Here is a 16,026-nt window from a genome sequence, read left to right on the forward strand (position 1 = left end):
GCAGACACCCAATAATACATATTTTTTTATTAAATCAACCATGTGCTACAACAAAAAACTCCAGTGATTGCTTGCCTGCTGTCTCTAACATGTCCTCCATGTATTTGAAACAATCTTTAAAAAAAAACAACAAAAAAAACCAAACAAAAACAGAATTTCTTATGTTCCTCCCTCTACTAAGTCTGTTATTTCCATTTCCATGACTGCTCATTCAATAACTGCCATGCAGCACGCTAGCAGTCTTGGAGTTATGTTTTATGTAGATCTTTCCTCACTCCCTATATCCGATCACTTGCTCATGTCAACTGCACTTCACAAACATCTCCAGAATCCGCCTTTTTCTTACCTTTGAAACAGAAAAAAGCTCTATCTATTGTTCTTATTCTTGTCTGAACTACTGCATCGCTGTACTAATCGGTCTCCATCTTCGAAAACTGTCCCTTCTCCTATCCAAAATGCAGCAACCAAGCTCATATTTCTGTGAAGCCGATACACAGATACCTTCTTCCTGTGTCAGTCATTGCACTTGTTACTCATTCGCTACAGAGTACAACATAAACTTATGACGCTCATCCACAAAGCTCTCCACAATTCTGAACCACCTGACATCTCAACTTTCATCTCTGTCTACCACCCTACACTGTTCTTCTAATAATCTAAGACAGGGATGGGGAACCTCTGGCCCGTGGGCCGTATGCGGCCCCCAATGACTTTTTATGCAGCCCCTGGGCACATTCCCGTGGACTGCAGAACTTTGGGTGGCAGCTGCGGTCTTGTCAGCTGCCGGCCCCTTAAATCACAATGTGTGGTGCACATATCACTATGTTCTCAGCCTGCTGGCCACATACTTTGTGGGCAGAGTAAGCATGAGATGCGCTGCGCTCCCGTCCCACAGAAGAAGAAAAAAAGAGCAGCAGGTTTACTAGCCTCCCTGTACATGCCTCCCGCGGTGCAGCGAGCCTCCTGCTTCCGGCGGTGCAGTGAGCCTCCTGCTTCCGGCGGTGCAGTGAGCCTCCTGCTTCCGGCGGTGCAGTGAGCCTCCTGCTTCCGGCGGTGCAGTGAGCCTCCTGCTTCCGGCGGTGCTGTGAGCCTCCTGCTTCCGGCGGTGCTGTGAGCCTCCTGCTTCCGGCGGTGCTGTGAGCCTCCTGCCTCCCGCGGTGCTGTGAGCCTCCTGCCTCCTGCGGTGCTGTGAGCCCCCTGCAGTGCTGTGAGCCTCCTGCAGTGCTGTGAGCCTCCTGCAGTGCTGTGAGCCTCCTGCCTCTCGCGGTGCTGTGAGCCTCCTGCCTCCCGCGGTGCTGTGAGCCTCCTGCCTCCCGCGGTGCTGTGAGCCTCCTGCCTCCCGCGGTGCTGTGAGCCTCCTGCCTCCCGCAGTGCTGTGAGTCTCCTGCCTCCCGCAGTGCTGTGAGCCTCCTGCCTCCCGCAGTGCTGTGAGCCTCCTGCCTCCCGCAGTGCTGTGAGCCTCCTGCCTCCCGCAGTGCTGTGAGCATCGTGCGGTGTTGTGATTCTACTGCCTACCACGGTGCTGTGAGTCTCCTGTGGTGCTGTGTGACTCCTGCTGCCCGTGGTGCTGTGTACCAGCCCCAGTACTATGTATGCCCACCAGCGCTATGTGCCCCTTCCCTGTCCTTTGTGCCCCCCCTTGTCCTTTGTGCCATCCCCCCACTGCTGTGCCACCCCCAGTGCTGTCTGTGCTCCCTTAGTCCTGTACATGTCCCCCAGTCCTGTTTGTGCCCCTCTAATGCTGTCTGTGCCACTGCCAGTGTTGTCCGTGCCTGTCAGTACTGTCCGTGCAACCCCAGTGATTTCAGAGCCCGTCCTTCTTGTGTCCTGTGATGTGTATATGTCTTTGGCCCCTCCTGTGATGTGTATATGCGACCCAGCCCCTCCTGTGATGCATATGTGTGCCCCCATCCCCTTCTGTGATGTTTGTGCCCCCAGCGTCTCCTGTGTTGTATATGATTTACCAATTTATCGACTGAGCTCCAGACCGAGACAAATCTGGAAAAGCAGTTGTATGAAACAACATGATCAATATCACCGAACATCACAGCTGCACTAAAGAGAAGCAGCTCCAAGCACCACAGTAAGAGTGAGTTAATTAACTGTTCGACCAAATATATTACGGTAATGTTCAAGCTGATAATTTTTTGCGGCCCCCAAAGGTTGGTAGAAATTTCCAAATGGCCCCCGGCAGTGAAAGGGTTCCCCACCCCTGATCTAAGACTAACATCCTCCATAATCTGAACCTCCCACTCCCCTCTCTAAGCTTTTTCTCAGGCTTCACCAGTTACACTACACCAGCAAACGAGTGAATTTACAGTTTCCACAGTTATAGGCATGACCTAAAACATTTCTATCACCTCACCTTACTAATCTTCAATTGGTCTCGGATACCAATTTTCTTTCAGAATCTGATCCTATCATCTGTTCCTGTACCCTCCATGAACTCAGCAGTACTTTATATCTGCTCATATGAAGATTTTGACTTTACTTGAATACCCCTTAGAATAAAAGATGGCTGGACCACACAATATATAATGTAAACTTCCTCACAGATTGTAAACTTGTGAGCAGGTCCTCACTTGTCTTTAAATTGTAATGTCAGAGATTGATATTACATGTACCCTCTGAATTGTAAAGTGGTGCAGAATAGGTCGATGCTATAGAAATAAAATTATAAAAATAATGATCATTATCATCTGTCTGGTATATCTGGTTACACCTGACTATAATCCTACAAATTCCTAACTCTGTGCAAGAATTCATGCTATTTTATAGACAAATCCTGGTCACATTATATAATGATGTCATCTGGATTCCTTCACTTTGCATTTTGTTAATTTAGAAAAATAAACCAACACTTCTATCTTTTAAGTAATCTTATACTGCAGTATTATTTCCACACCTGCCTAAAACTTTGCACAGTGCTAATTTTATTATATATTATATATGGTACACACTTATACACATACATACACTATATCAAAAGTGATTACACCCCTCACATTTTTGTAAATATTTTATTATATCTTTTCATGGGACAACACTGAAGATATGGCCCTTTGATACAATGTAAAAGTCAGTGTGCAGCTGTATAACTTTGGTGTACCCTCTAAATAACACTCAGCCATTAATGTCAACACACCTGTCAAAAAAGTGAGTACACCCCTAAGTGAAAATTGCTAAATTGTATCCAATGAGCCATTTTCCCTCCCCAGTGTCATGTGACTCATTAGTGTTACAAGGTCTCAGGTGTGAAAGGGGAACAGGAGTGTTAAATTTGGTGTTATTGCTCACATATTCCCTCATATTGGTCACTGGAAGGTCAACATGGCTCCTCCTAGCAAATAATTCTCTAAGGATTTATATATATATATATATATATATGAAAAAAAAAGAATAATTGTTGCTCTACATTAAGGTGGCCTGGGCTTTCAGAATATTGCCAGCACCCTGAAACTGAGCTGCAGCATGAAGACCAAGACCATGCCGGCAGTTTAACCAGATAGGTTCCACACAGAACAGGCCTCGCCATAGTCGACAAAAGAAGTTGAGTGCACGTGCTCAGTGTCATATGCAAACATTGTCTTTTCAAAATAGACATACGAGTTCTGCCAGCATTACAGCAGAGGTTAAAAGAGTGGGGGAGGGTCAGCCATTCAGTGCTCAAACCATTTGCTGCACACTGCATAAAATTAGTCTGCATGGCTTTTGTCCCAGAAGGAAGCTTCTTCTATTATGCACAAGAAAGCCTGCAAAAAGTTTGCTGAAGTCAAACAAATCAAGGAAATGGATTACAGGAACCATGTCGTATGGTCTTATGAGACCAAGATATACTTATTTGGTTCAGGTGGTGTCAAGCATGTGTGGTGACAACCAGGTGAGGACTACAAAGACAAGTATGCCTTGCCTACAGTGTCATAGTCTGGGGCTGCATGAGTGTTGCCAGCTCTGGGGAGCTACAGTTCAATGAGGGAACCATGAACACCAACATGTACTGTGACATATTCAAGCAGAGCATGATCCCCTCTCGTGGGGAAACTGGGCAACAAGTCAGTATTCTCCAACATGAGAACGGCTCCAAACACACCTCCAAGATTGCCACTGCCTTGCTAAAGGAATGGAGGGTAAAGGTGCAGGACTGGCCAAGCAAGTATCCAGACCTAAACCCTATTGAGCATCTGTGGGGCTTCCGCAAACGGAAGGTGGACAAGAACAAGGTCTCTAACATCTAACACGGAGTGGAAGACGATTCCAGTGGCAACCTGTGAAGTTCTAGTGAACATATACGCACGCACGCGTGCGTGCGTGCGTGTGTTTATGTATCGACAGATGTTAAAGATGAATTTGCCTAATCATCAATGTGCAGAGGAAGCTCTAAGGGTACCTTCACACTTAGCGATGCAGCAGCGATCCGACCAGCGATCTGACCTGGTCAGGATCGCTGCTGCATCGCTACATGGTCGCTGGTGAGCTGTCAAACAGGCAGATCTCACCAGCGACCACTGAACAGCCCCCAGCCAGCAGCGACGTGCAAGCGACGCTGCGCTTGTACGGAGCCGCCGACTGGAAGCTGCGGAGACTGGTAACTAAGGTAAACATCGGGTATGGTTACCCGATGTTTACATTAGTTACCAGCGCTGTGTGCAGGGAGCAGGGAGCCGCGCACACTGAGCGCTGGCTCCTTGCTCTCCTAGCTGCTGTACACATCGGGTTAATTAACCCGATGTGTAATGCAGCTACATGTGCAGAGAGCAGGGAGCCGCGCACACTGCTTAGCGCTGGCTCCTTGCTCTCCTAGCTGCTATACACATCGGGTTAATTAACCCGATGTGTACAGCAGCTACATGTGCAGAGAGCCGGAGCCGGCAGCACAGGCAGCGTGAGAGCTGCGGAGGCTGGTAACTAAGGTAAATATCGGGTAACCACCTTGGTTACCCGATGTTTATCTTGGTTACAAGCTTACCTCAGCTGTCAGACGCCGGCTCCTGCTCCCTGCTCGCTTCATTTGTCGCTCTCTCGCTGTCACACACAGCGATCTGTGCGTCACAGCGGGAGAGCGGCTTTGAAGAAAACGAACCAGGGCTGTGTGTAACGAGCAGCGATCTCGCAGCAGGGGCCAGATCGCTGCTCAGTGTCACACACAGCGAGATCGCTAATGAGGTCACTGCTGCGTCACAAAAAGCGTGACTCAGCAGCGATCTCGGCAGCGAGCTCGCTGTGTGTGAAGCACCCCTAATGTCAGTGGGCTCCTTTTCCTATGATAATATAAGAGGTCGGCATGTAAATGTATCACAATCACTCACAACAAAGCTCATAGATATGCCTGAAATAAAACCTCTACTGACAAACTCTTTACCAGATAACCAAGATTTTGTAACAGGTTTTGCATTTGAACTGGGTATTGGGGGGCTATAGGGAATGTTTTCCTTCCAGTTCTCCATAATCTGCTGTTAAGATAAATTTAAATTATCTGGTGTCATTTTATGTGCACTACCAGATGTAGCCTTCTTCCATGCAAAATACAAAAAAAAAAAGGGAAAGATAAACATTGGTTGTATCAGTGCTCCAATCTGCCATCTGATCCTTGCAATAAAAATAAGGGTACTGAAAATAAAAATGCAGAATGCTGGGCTTTGGTCTAGCCTATATAGATACACTATGCAAAGAAACTATACATTGTGTGCAGAATTATTAGGCAACTGAGTATTTTGATCACATTATACTTTTTATACATATTGTCCTACTCCAAGCTGTATAGGCTTGAGAGCCAACTACTAATAAAGTAAATCAGGTGATGTGCATCTCTGTAATGAGGAGGGGTGTGGTGTAATGACAACAACACCCTATATAAGGTGTGCTTAATTATTAGGCAACTTCCTTTTCTTTGGCAAAATGGGTCAGAAGAGAGATTTCACAGGCTCTGAAAAGTTTAAAATTGTGAGATGTCTTGCAGAGGGATGCAGCAGTCTTGAAATAGCCAAACTTTTGAAGCGTGATCACCGAACAATCAAGCGTTTCATGGCAAATAGCCAACAGGGTCGCAAGAAGCGTGTTGCACAAAAAAGGTGCAAAATAACTGCCCATGAATTAAGGAGAATCAAGCGTGAAGCTGCAAAGATGCCATTTGCCACCAGTTTGGCCATATTTCAGAGCTGCAACGTTACTGGAGTATTAAAAAGCACAAGGTGTGCCATACTCAGGGACATGGCCAAGGTAAGGAAGGCTGATAAACGACCGCCTTTGAACAAGAAACAAGATAAAACATCAAGACTGGGCCAATAAATATCTTAAGACTGATTTTCAAAGGTTTTATGGATTGATGAAATGAGAGTGACTCTTGATGGGCCAGATGGATGGGCCAGAGGCTGGATCAGTAAAGGGTAGAGAGCTCCACTCCGACTCAGACGCCAGCAAGGTGGAGGTGGGGTACTGGTATGGGCTGGTATCATCAAAGATGAACTTGTGGGACCTTTTCGGGTTGAGGATGGAGTGAAGCTCAACTCCCAGACCTACTGCCAGTTTCTGGAAGACAACTTCTTTAAGCAGTGGTACAGGAAGAAGTCAGTATCGTTCAAGAAAAACACCATTTTGATGCAGGACAATGCTCCATTACATGCATCCAACTACTCCACAGCATGGCTAGCCAGTAAAGGTTTAAAAAATGAAAAAAATAATGACATGGCCCCCTTGTTCACCTGATCCGAACCCCATAGAAAACCTGTGGTCGCTCATAAAATGTGAGATCTACAGGGAGGGAAAACATTACACCTCTCGAAACAGTGTCTGGGAGGCTGTGGTGGCTTCTGCACGCAATGTTGATCATAAACAGATCAAGCAACTGACAGAATCTATGGATGTTAGGCTGTTGAGTGTCATCCTAAAGAAAGGTGGCCATATTGGTCACTAATTTTTTTGGGATTTTGTTTTTGCATGTCAGAATTGTTTATTTCTAAATTTTGTGCAGTTATATTGGTATACCTGGTGAAAACAAACAAGTGAGATGGAGAAATATATTTGGATTTTATTAAGTTGCCTAATAATTCTGCACAGTAATAGTTACCTGCACAAACAGATATCCTCCGAAGATAGGCAAATCTGAAAAAAAAACAAAAAAAACACTTCAACTCCCAAAAATATTAAGCTTTGATATTTATGAGTCTTTTGGGTTGATTAAGAACATAGTTGTTGATTAATAAATCCTCTAAAATACAATTTGCCTAATAATTCTGCACACTGTTTATATCACAGCAATTTACATGTTTTTATTTCTACTTCAAATTCTTTGAAATTGATAGAAATCACAGAACAAATCAGGTTTTTTTTATAAAGTAAATCAACATCAAATCTGGAGTAAAATATTAGGTAAGAAGTAGTTTGGTAACATATCCTGACACAATGGATTAGGTAAGAAGCAGTCTCTTACCACAGCCAGAAACAATGGATTAGGTAAGAAGTAGTTTGGTAACATATCCTGACACAATGGATTAGGTAAGAAGCAGTCTCTTACCACAGCCAGAAACAATGGATTAGGTAAGAAGCAGTCTCTTACCACAGCCAGAAACAATGGATTAGGTAAGAAGCAGTCTCTTACCACAGCCAGAAACAATGGATTAGGTAAGAAGTAGTTTGGTAACATATCCTGACACAATGGGTTAGGTAAGAAGCAGTCTCTTACCACAGCCAGAAACAATGGATTAGGTAAGAAGCAGTCTCTTACCATAGCCAGAAACAATGGTTTAGGTAAGAAGCAGTTCCTTCCCATGTGTAATTCTTTGCATTCATTACAGTGTGTGCCACTCTAACTTGGCATCCAAGTTAACTCTGCAAATGAAGCTACAAACGTAGATGATGCAGTAAGTGGTCCCCCTGAGCGTGAACATATAACAGTGGAGATAGATGGATAAATACATTTAAAAAGTTAAACCAAAAGCAGTATGTAACACAAAAGAGCAGGCACACAGGTTGTACAGTAACCAATTAATTGTCTACCAAGTTAGATCAAATGTCAAATGATCTGACAGCCTTGGGAACACAATCAAATACCGGTCTATTTGCACCAACCTCACAGGTAGAGGTGTTAATCACAGTTACCTAAAGCTGGGGTCACACTAAACGACAGCGACAACGACATCGCTGTTACGTCACCATTTTCTGTGACGTAGCAGCGACCTTGTAAGTCGCTGTTATGATCGCTGTTTAGCTGTCAAACCCAGCAGCCGAAGCAGCGATCATAACGACACGCGTCGCTGTGCTGCAACATGTGCAGAGAGCAGGGAGCCGCGCACACTGCTTAGCGCTGGCTCCTTGCTCTCCTAGCTACAGTACACATCGGGTTAATTAACCCGATGTGTACTGCAGCTACATGTCACAGTGCAGAGAGCAGGGAGCCGCGCACACTGCTTAGCGCTGGCTCCTTGCTCTCCTAGCTACAGTACACATCGGCTTAATTACACGATGTGTACTGCAGCTACATGTGCAGAGAGCAGGAGCCGGCGCTGGCAGCGTGAGAGCGGCGGAGGCTGGTAACGAAGGTAAATATCGGGTAACCACCTTGGTTACCCGATGTTTACCTTGGTTACAGCTTACCGCAGCTGCCAGATGCCGGCTCCTGCTCCCTGCTCGCTTCATTTCGTCGCTCTCTCGCTGTCACACACAGCGATCTGTGCGTCACAGCGGGAGAGCGACGACAAAAAAATGAAGCTGGACATTCAGCAACGAGCGGCGACCTCACAGCAGGGGCCAGCTCGTTGCTGGATGTCACACACAGCGACCGCGACGGGACGTCGCTGCAACATCACAGAAAATGGTGACGTAGCAGCGACGTCGTTGTCGCTGTGTGTGACACCACCTTAAAACCCATCCTAAACTCACACAAAAAGATAAAACTAGGGCAATGTGCAACACCCATTGGATACCATGTACCTCAAGTTTACAATGCAATTATCTAAAAATAAGAGCTTACTATACACCATTGATAGTGTAACATACATACATACCTACATTACACACATATATATATATATATATATATATATATATATATATATATATATATATATACATATATACATACATACATACATACATACACATACATACATACATACATACAGTGCCTACAAGTAGTATTCAACCCCCTGCAGATTTAGCAGGTTTGATAAGATGCAAATAAGTTAGAGCCTGCAAACTTCAAACAAGAGCAGGATTTATTAACAGATGCATAAATCTTATAAACCAACAAGTTATGTTGCTCAGTTACATTTTAATAAATTTTCAACATAAAAGTGTGGGTCAATTATTATTCAACCCCTAGGTTTAATATTTTGTGGAATAACCCTTGTTTGCAATTACAGCTAATAATCGTCTTTTATAAGACCTGATCAGGCCGGCACAGGTCTCTGGAGTTATCTTGGCCCACTCCTCCATGCAGATCTTCTCCAAGTTATCTAGGTTCTTTGGGTGTCTCATGTGGACTTTAATCTTGAGCTCCTTCCACAAGTTTTCAATTGGGTTAAGGTCAGGAGACTGACTAGGCCACTGCAACACCTTGATTTTTCCCCTCTTGAACCAGGCCTTGGTTTTCTTGGCTGTGTGCTTTGGGTCGTTGTCTTGTTGGAAGATGAAATGACGACCCATCTTAAGATCCTTGATGGAGGAGCGGAGGTTCTTGGCCAAAATCTCCAGGTAGGCCATGCTATCCATCTTCCCATGGATGCGGACCAGATGGCCAGGCCCCTTGGCTGAGAAACAGCCCCACAGCATGATGCTGCCACCACCATGCTTGACTGTAGGGATGGTATTCTTGGGGTCGTATGCAGTGCCATCCAGTCTCCAAACGTCCCGTGTGTGGTTGGCACCAAAGATCTCGATCTTGGTCTCATCAGACAAGAGAACCTTGAACCAGTCTGTCTCAGAGTCCTCCAAGTGATCATGAGCAAACTGTAGACGAGCCTTGACATGACGCTTTGAAAGTAAAGGTACCTTACGGGCTCGTCTGGAACGGAGACCATTGCGGTGGAGTACGTTACTTATGGTATTGACTGAAACCAATGTCCCCACTGCCATGAGATCTTCCCGGAGCTCCTTCCTTGTTGTCCTTGAGTTAGCCTTGACTCTTCGGACAAGCCTGGCCTCGCAACGGGTGGAAACTTTCAAAGGCTGTCCAGGCCATGGAAGGCTAACAGTAGTTCCATAAGCCTTCCACTTCCGGATGATGCTCCCAACAGTGGAGACAGGTAGGCCCAACTCCTTGGAAAGGGTTTTGTACCCCTTGCCAGCCTTGTGACCCTCCACGATCTTGTCTCTGATGGCCTTGGAATGCACCTTTGTCTTTCCCATGTTGACCAAGTATGAGTGCTGTTCACAAGTTTGGGGAGGGTCTTAATTGGTCAGAAAAGGCTGGAAAAAGAGATAATTAATCCAAACATGTGAAGCTTATTGTTCTTTGTGCCTGAAATACTTCTTAATACTTTAGGGGAACAAAACAGAATTCTGGTGGTTTGAGGGGTTGAATAATAAATGACCCTCTGAATAAACTTTTCACAATTTAAAAAAAAAAAAATAAAAAAAGAAATAACATTCTTTTTTGCTGCAGTGCATTTCACACTTCCAGGCTGATCTACAGTCCAAATGTCACAATGCCAAGTTAATTCCAAATGTGTAAACCTGCTAAATCTGCAGGGGGTTGAATACTACTTGTAAGCACTGCGTGTATATATATATATATATATATATATATATATATATATATATATATATATATATATATATATATATATATATATATATATATATATATATATATATATATATATATATATATATATATAAACATGTGATAAGACATGTCAGCAGTTTTTACTTTTTACCGGGTGTGGGAGACCTTTGCAAGTCACTAAAACGGAGTAGTACAAGTGCTGTTCTCCTCCAAGATTGAAGTTAGGCTGAGTAGCGTCTATGGCACCTACTTTAAGTTGTAGAGTAGAGCAGCACTTGCCTGAGTGCTTCTACAATGTTAGTTTGGCAAAAGACAACAATATTTTTCACCAATTTTTATTCTTCAGAGAAACAAAAACAATTCAACAAGCAGCAATAAGTGTGACAGCAAAATTTATAATTGGATCTTTCCCAGTTTTGGGTCATTTGGATTTAAAGGGAATCTTTCACCAAGTTTTTGCCACCTAATCAGAGTACACCATAACGTTGAGGCAGAGATCCTGATTCCATTCCTGTGTCACTTACTGGGCTGCTTAGTGTTTAACCAGCAGTAGATCATCATTAGAGGACTACTTGGCCTGCTGTCAGGTAGTCCAGCATATTCATGAGCTCTGTATAATTGGTAGATCTGCAGCAGAGAAAACATTGATTTTACCAAAGTGACAGCAAACAGCTAAGTAAGTGACACATCGCTGGAATCAGGGTCTCTGTTGCTACATTATTCAGCTCTCAGATGAGATAGCCAAAACCTTGTGACAGATTCCCTTTAAGAGTGCACAATACTTGTTTATTCACTCAACTATTTTCCTTTTATAGGAGAGAGGGCTGGTGGTTCTCATCCTTAGGGCTCTTTCACACATCCGTTTTTCACATACGGTATATTGGCTATCTAAATTTTTCCATGGATAGCACTGTTACCTACAATAGTGTATGAAGCCTTCTACATGTCAGATTTTGGTCCATGATAAACTGCGGAGACATGTCCGAGCTGACCTGGATGTCAGATGAAAACTGACAATCCAACTCTGTGGGTCCATGAAAAAAAATCTGACAGCATACGGATGACACCCAAGTGCTGTCCATTATTCAATGACTGATAGGAGAAGGTGGAGAAACTTTTTTTTTTTTTTTAATCAGTGAAAAAAACTGATGAATCTGATCCAACTGAGGAAACTCAGACAATTTTTTCTCATACAAGAAAACCCTGATGTCTGAATGATGCCTTAAGGCCGCTTTAAACGTATCAATTTATCGTGCGTTCGCATGTGCGATCGCACCTGCCCTCATCGTTTGTGCGATACGGGCAATTTGTTGCCCGTGTCGCACAAACTCAGTAACCCCAGTCACACGTACTTACCTCCCGAACGACCTCGCTGTGGGCGGCGAACATCCTCTTCCTGAAGGGGGAGGGACGTTCGGCATCACTGTGACGTCACACAGCGGCCGGCCAATAGAAGTGGAGGGGAGGAGATGAGCGGGACGTAAACATCCCGCCCACCTCCTTACTTCCTCATTGCCGGCGGCCGCAGGTAAGCTGCAGTTCAGCGTTCCCGGGGTGTCACACGCAGCGATGTGTGCTGCCTCAGGAACGATTAACAACCGGAGCAAAGAAGGACGTTCGATTTTTGAAAATGAGTGACGTGTCAATGAGCAACGATAAGGTGAGTATTTTTGCTCGTTCACAGTCGCTCATTTGTGTTACACGCTACGATATGTCAAACGAGGCCGGATGTGCGTCAACAACGGTGTGACCCCGACGACATATTGTTAGATATATCGTAGCGTATAAAGCGGCCTTTAGACTAAATTCACACAAGCGTATGATTATCCGATTTTCATCCAGAAAAAAAAAACGGATCATTTTTCATTTGTATTGTCATCCATATGTAATCTGTACAGCATCCGTTTATATATATCTGCAGTTAATAAAATTTATAAAACCAAACAGATTTATTTCCATGCTAAGAATTGAAATGTATCTGTAAAAATTAAATGCTACACAGATGATCTTTATCAGATCCAATTTCTGCGGACCCATACAGTTAAATAGGTGAGTGTTAGGATGTGATTTTGGCCCAAATGAATTACTTTGCTCTGTGCTGTCCATGTGAGGATAATTTTTAAACATACCCTTATTATTATACCAAGAAGGAATTCCTTCATAGTTTACATTACTAGTGGTCTCCAGCTGCTGCATGTGGCAAGAGATGCATATTCCTGGAATCTGGGTTCTCCTACACATTACGGTTGATTGCGGAGGAAAGCTCTGCAGAAAGCACATTGGAGAAAAGCAGGCAGCACACGTATGTTAGGCACTGTAGAAGAGTAAAATATAAGAAACAGGACACAGTAATGCTAGACTCATCATGATAAAAAAAAACAATACAATAAAACATAAATTAACTAAAGAATGATCGTAATCCCAATCCGGGTTATATATTATCGGAGACGTAAAGCATTTCCTGGAGAGATTTCCTTTTCAAACATTAAGAAATTAAAATCACCAGCCAGAATATAAGCTAAAGGCAGGAGACAGAAGGGACATGGTTTGCACATTTCCTCAAGAGTATGTGCAGGATATGCATAAGAATATAGATATCTGGACATCACTAAATCTTCAAGGAAATAGTTAAAAGGTCTTTTTGGTACCTCATGTGTTAAGTCTCCCATCCCCCCCCTTCAATGTGCCAGTGGTTTCTCATTGATTTCATTCCTGTGCATTGATCCTGGAGGCATTTGCATGCTGAACAAGCGCTACATACACAGACAAAGCTGCATGTGAACCAAATACCAATAAAAATAAAACCGTAAGGATAACACAATAATAATTGTCTGAAGGAGAGGCCATTACAAGCGAACGCGCATCACTTCATGAATACCAATGGCTTAGGTGCTCATGAAGGTAGGGGGAGCGATTATTGACTGCCTTTAACCTGCACAAACCAGTGGTGTTCTCCGCACACAGCCAAGCACATCAATTTCGGGTTTATCTCCCATTTACAAAACAAATCATTTTCGGTTTCTTCCATTGGTAACTATTTTTAGTTTAAGTTCTTCATTTCTCTAATGCGTCTGCATCAAAGCCCCTTATATACATACAGCCTTTATCAGGTTTGGGAACATGGCAATATTAGTCCGGCACACGTCCAGTAATCATGCATTAGAACGGATCCTGCAGAGATTCATTGGCAAAAAAGTTCTGAAAACACAACTTTGTCTGTTTTGAAAATAAGTGATTTTGTAGGTTCTGTTTTTTTAACATTGGAGTCTATGGAAAATGGATTCGTTAACTGATCGCTATTTATTTTCCATTTGAAACTGATCCAGTCAGGATGAAATGAATGGCTAAATCGCAATCAGGTAATGGATCCTTTTACAATACACTCATATTAAAAAAACAGATCCTGCAAAGATCTATTTTTTCAAAAAAAGACAAAGTTTTGTCTGCAGAACTTGTTTGCCAACCGATTACTGCTGGATTCGTTCTAAACGGATGATTACTGGACGTGAAGTCAGCCTTAGGTGGGTGCACACAACTGTATTTCCTCAATCATAGAAAAATAGTCCGATTAGGCCAGCGTCAAGCGTGTGACTCGCATGAGTGCAATGTGAGAAAATCTCACATTGCACTCGGCCTATTGTTAAGCAATTAGGCAGCGAAGATCTGTAAGTTTTTCCTCAGCCCTAATTGGACAGAGGAAAAAATTGCAGCATGTTGTGATTGTCTGTGAATCTCGGCCCACTCATACCAATACAAGTCTACGGGTGCGAGTGAAACATCACATTGCACTCTGATGTCATCCGAATGCAGTGTGATATACGCACAGGCTCTCCTCTGCAGCGGTGATCCAATTGCAAGACCGGATCACAGTCGCATGACATTCAGCTCAAGCTCGCAGCAGAGCAGGAGCCGAAGGTCATGAGTATGTAGCATCCGTTACCATATGCTAGTGGGATGCTGCTGTTATGCTGATCAGACACTCATCACAGTGGGATCTGGAGATGGAGAATAATAATAAAAAAAGTTTCTCCATTCTGTCAGCCCGTGAAAATCGAACCACACTTAGGATGTCATCTGAGTGTGATCTGATTTTTTTCAACGACCCATAGATTTGGATGGCCGCTTGCCATCGGATCTTTGGAGGAAAATCACGCATGCTGCAATTTTTTTTTTCTCCAGATCACTTGGTCCTAGGGAGAAGAGGAAAAAAAAAAAAATCAGACAAGTGCATTGCCTCATTGAATAACACTGGTCCAAGTGCAATCCAATATTTAGAAGGAAAATGCTCTGCACGAGCCCTAACTAACATTGGTGTTGCTCCATTACTAAATAAATGAAGAGCTGTAGATATTACTGCAATAAATAGAACAAGTGAGATGGTTCAACGGGTGCTCAGCCTCTACTTATTTACTCTACTGTAGCATCTTCATAACGCTGCACAGTAAACTAACAATATCCTTCTGTATTAGCATAGTATGCTGTGCTTAGAAAGTGCAGACCGTCAATACTTACACAATTCCTTCATGTTTCTGCACATCAATTACTGAACGGGAACACTGAACTAAATTAAAGTCATATGAAATCAGCTTAAAAAAATCAAGTAAACAGTGGACTATACAACTCTTCTGTATAATGTTATCAGTATATAACGAAATAGTAAGATTAAACAATAGTTATGTCTGCCAAACCGGTCGGTATTGACAGGTTTAGCAGACTAACATGTATGTGGACCCTAGACATCTGCTCTCTGAAGACTATGTCGGTCGGGTATGGCCAATTTCAGACTCATGATAGCTTTGTTCTAGAGAGAAGTTGACATGAGACATGTCTGATGACCATTTTCTGATACAGGGGTGATTGGCCAACAGCTACAGTTAGGTCCAGAAATATTTGGACAGTGACACAATTTTCGCGAGTTGGGCTCTGCATGCCACCACATTGGATTTGAAATGAAACATCTACAACAGAATTCAAGTGCAGATTGTAACGTTTAATTTGAAGGTTTGAACAAAAATATCTGATAGAAATTGTAGGAATTGTACACATTTCTTTACAAACACTCCACATTTTAGGGGGTCAAAAGTAATTGGACAAATAAACCAAACCCAAACAAAATATTTTTATTTTCAATATTTTGTTGCGAATCCTTTGGAGACAATCACTGCCTTAAGTCTGGAACCCATGGACATCACCAAACGCTGGGTTTCCTCCTTCTTAATGCTTTGCCAGGCCTTTACAGCCGCAGCCTTCAGGTCTTGCTTGTTTGTGGGTCTTTCCGTCTTAAGTCTGGATTTGAGCAAGTGAAA

The 16,026-nt window shown here is 43.4% G+C and overlaps 1 protein-coding gene across 6 annotated transcripts in view; it reads right to left on the minus strand.

The window, feature by feature from the left end:
* ZMIZ1 (zinc finger MIZ-type containing 1) overlaps positions 1-16,026 on the minus strand; it is a 553,945-nt gene that overhangs the window by 345,579 nt on the left and 192,340 nt on the right. The window contains exon 3 of one of the 6 annotated variants that reach the window (XM_075349062.1): positions 7,064-7,098. The exons of the other annotated variants lie outside the window; for them this stretch is intronic. The gene's annotated coding sequence lies outside the window, so the exon portion shown is untranslated. The remainder of the gene's footprint in view (positions 1-7,063; positions 7,099-16,026) is intronic. 6 annotated transcript variants of the gene reach the window in all.

Source organism: Anomaloglossus baeobatrachus, chromosome 5 (genome assembly GCF_048569485.1).
Source record: "Anomaloglossus baeobatrachus isolate aAnoBae1 chromosome 5, aAnoBae1.hap1, whole genome shotgun sequence".
NCBI lineage: Eukaryota > Metazoa > Chordata > Amphibia > Anura > Aromobatidae > Anomaloglossus > Anomaloglossus baeobatrachus.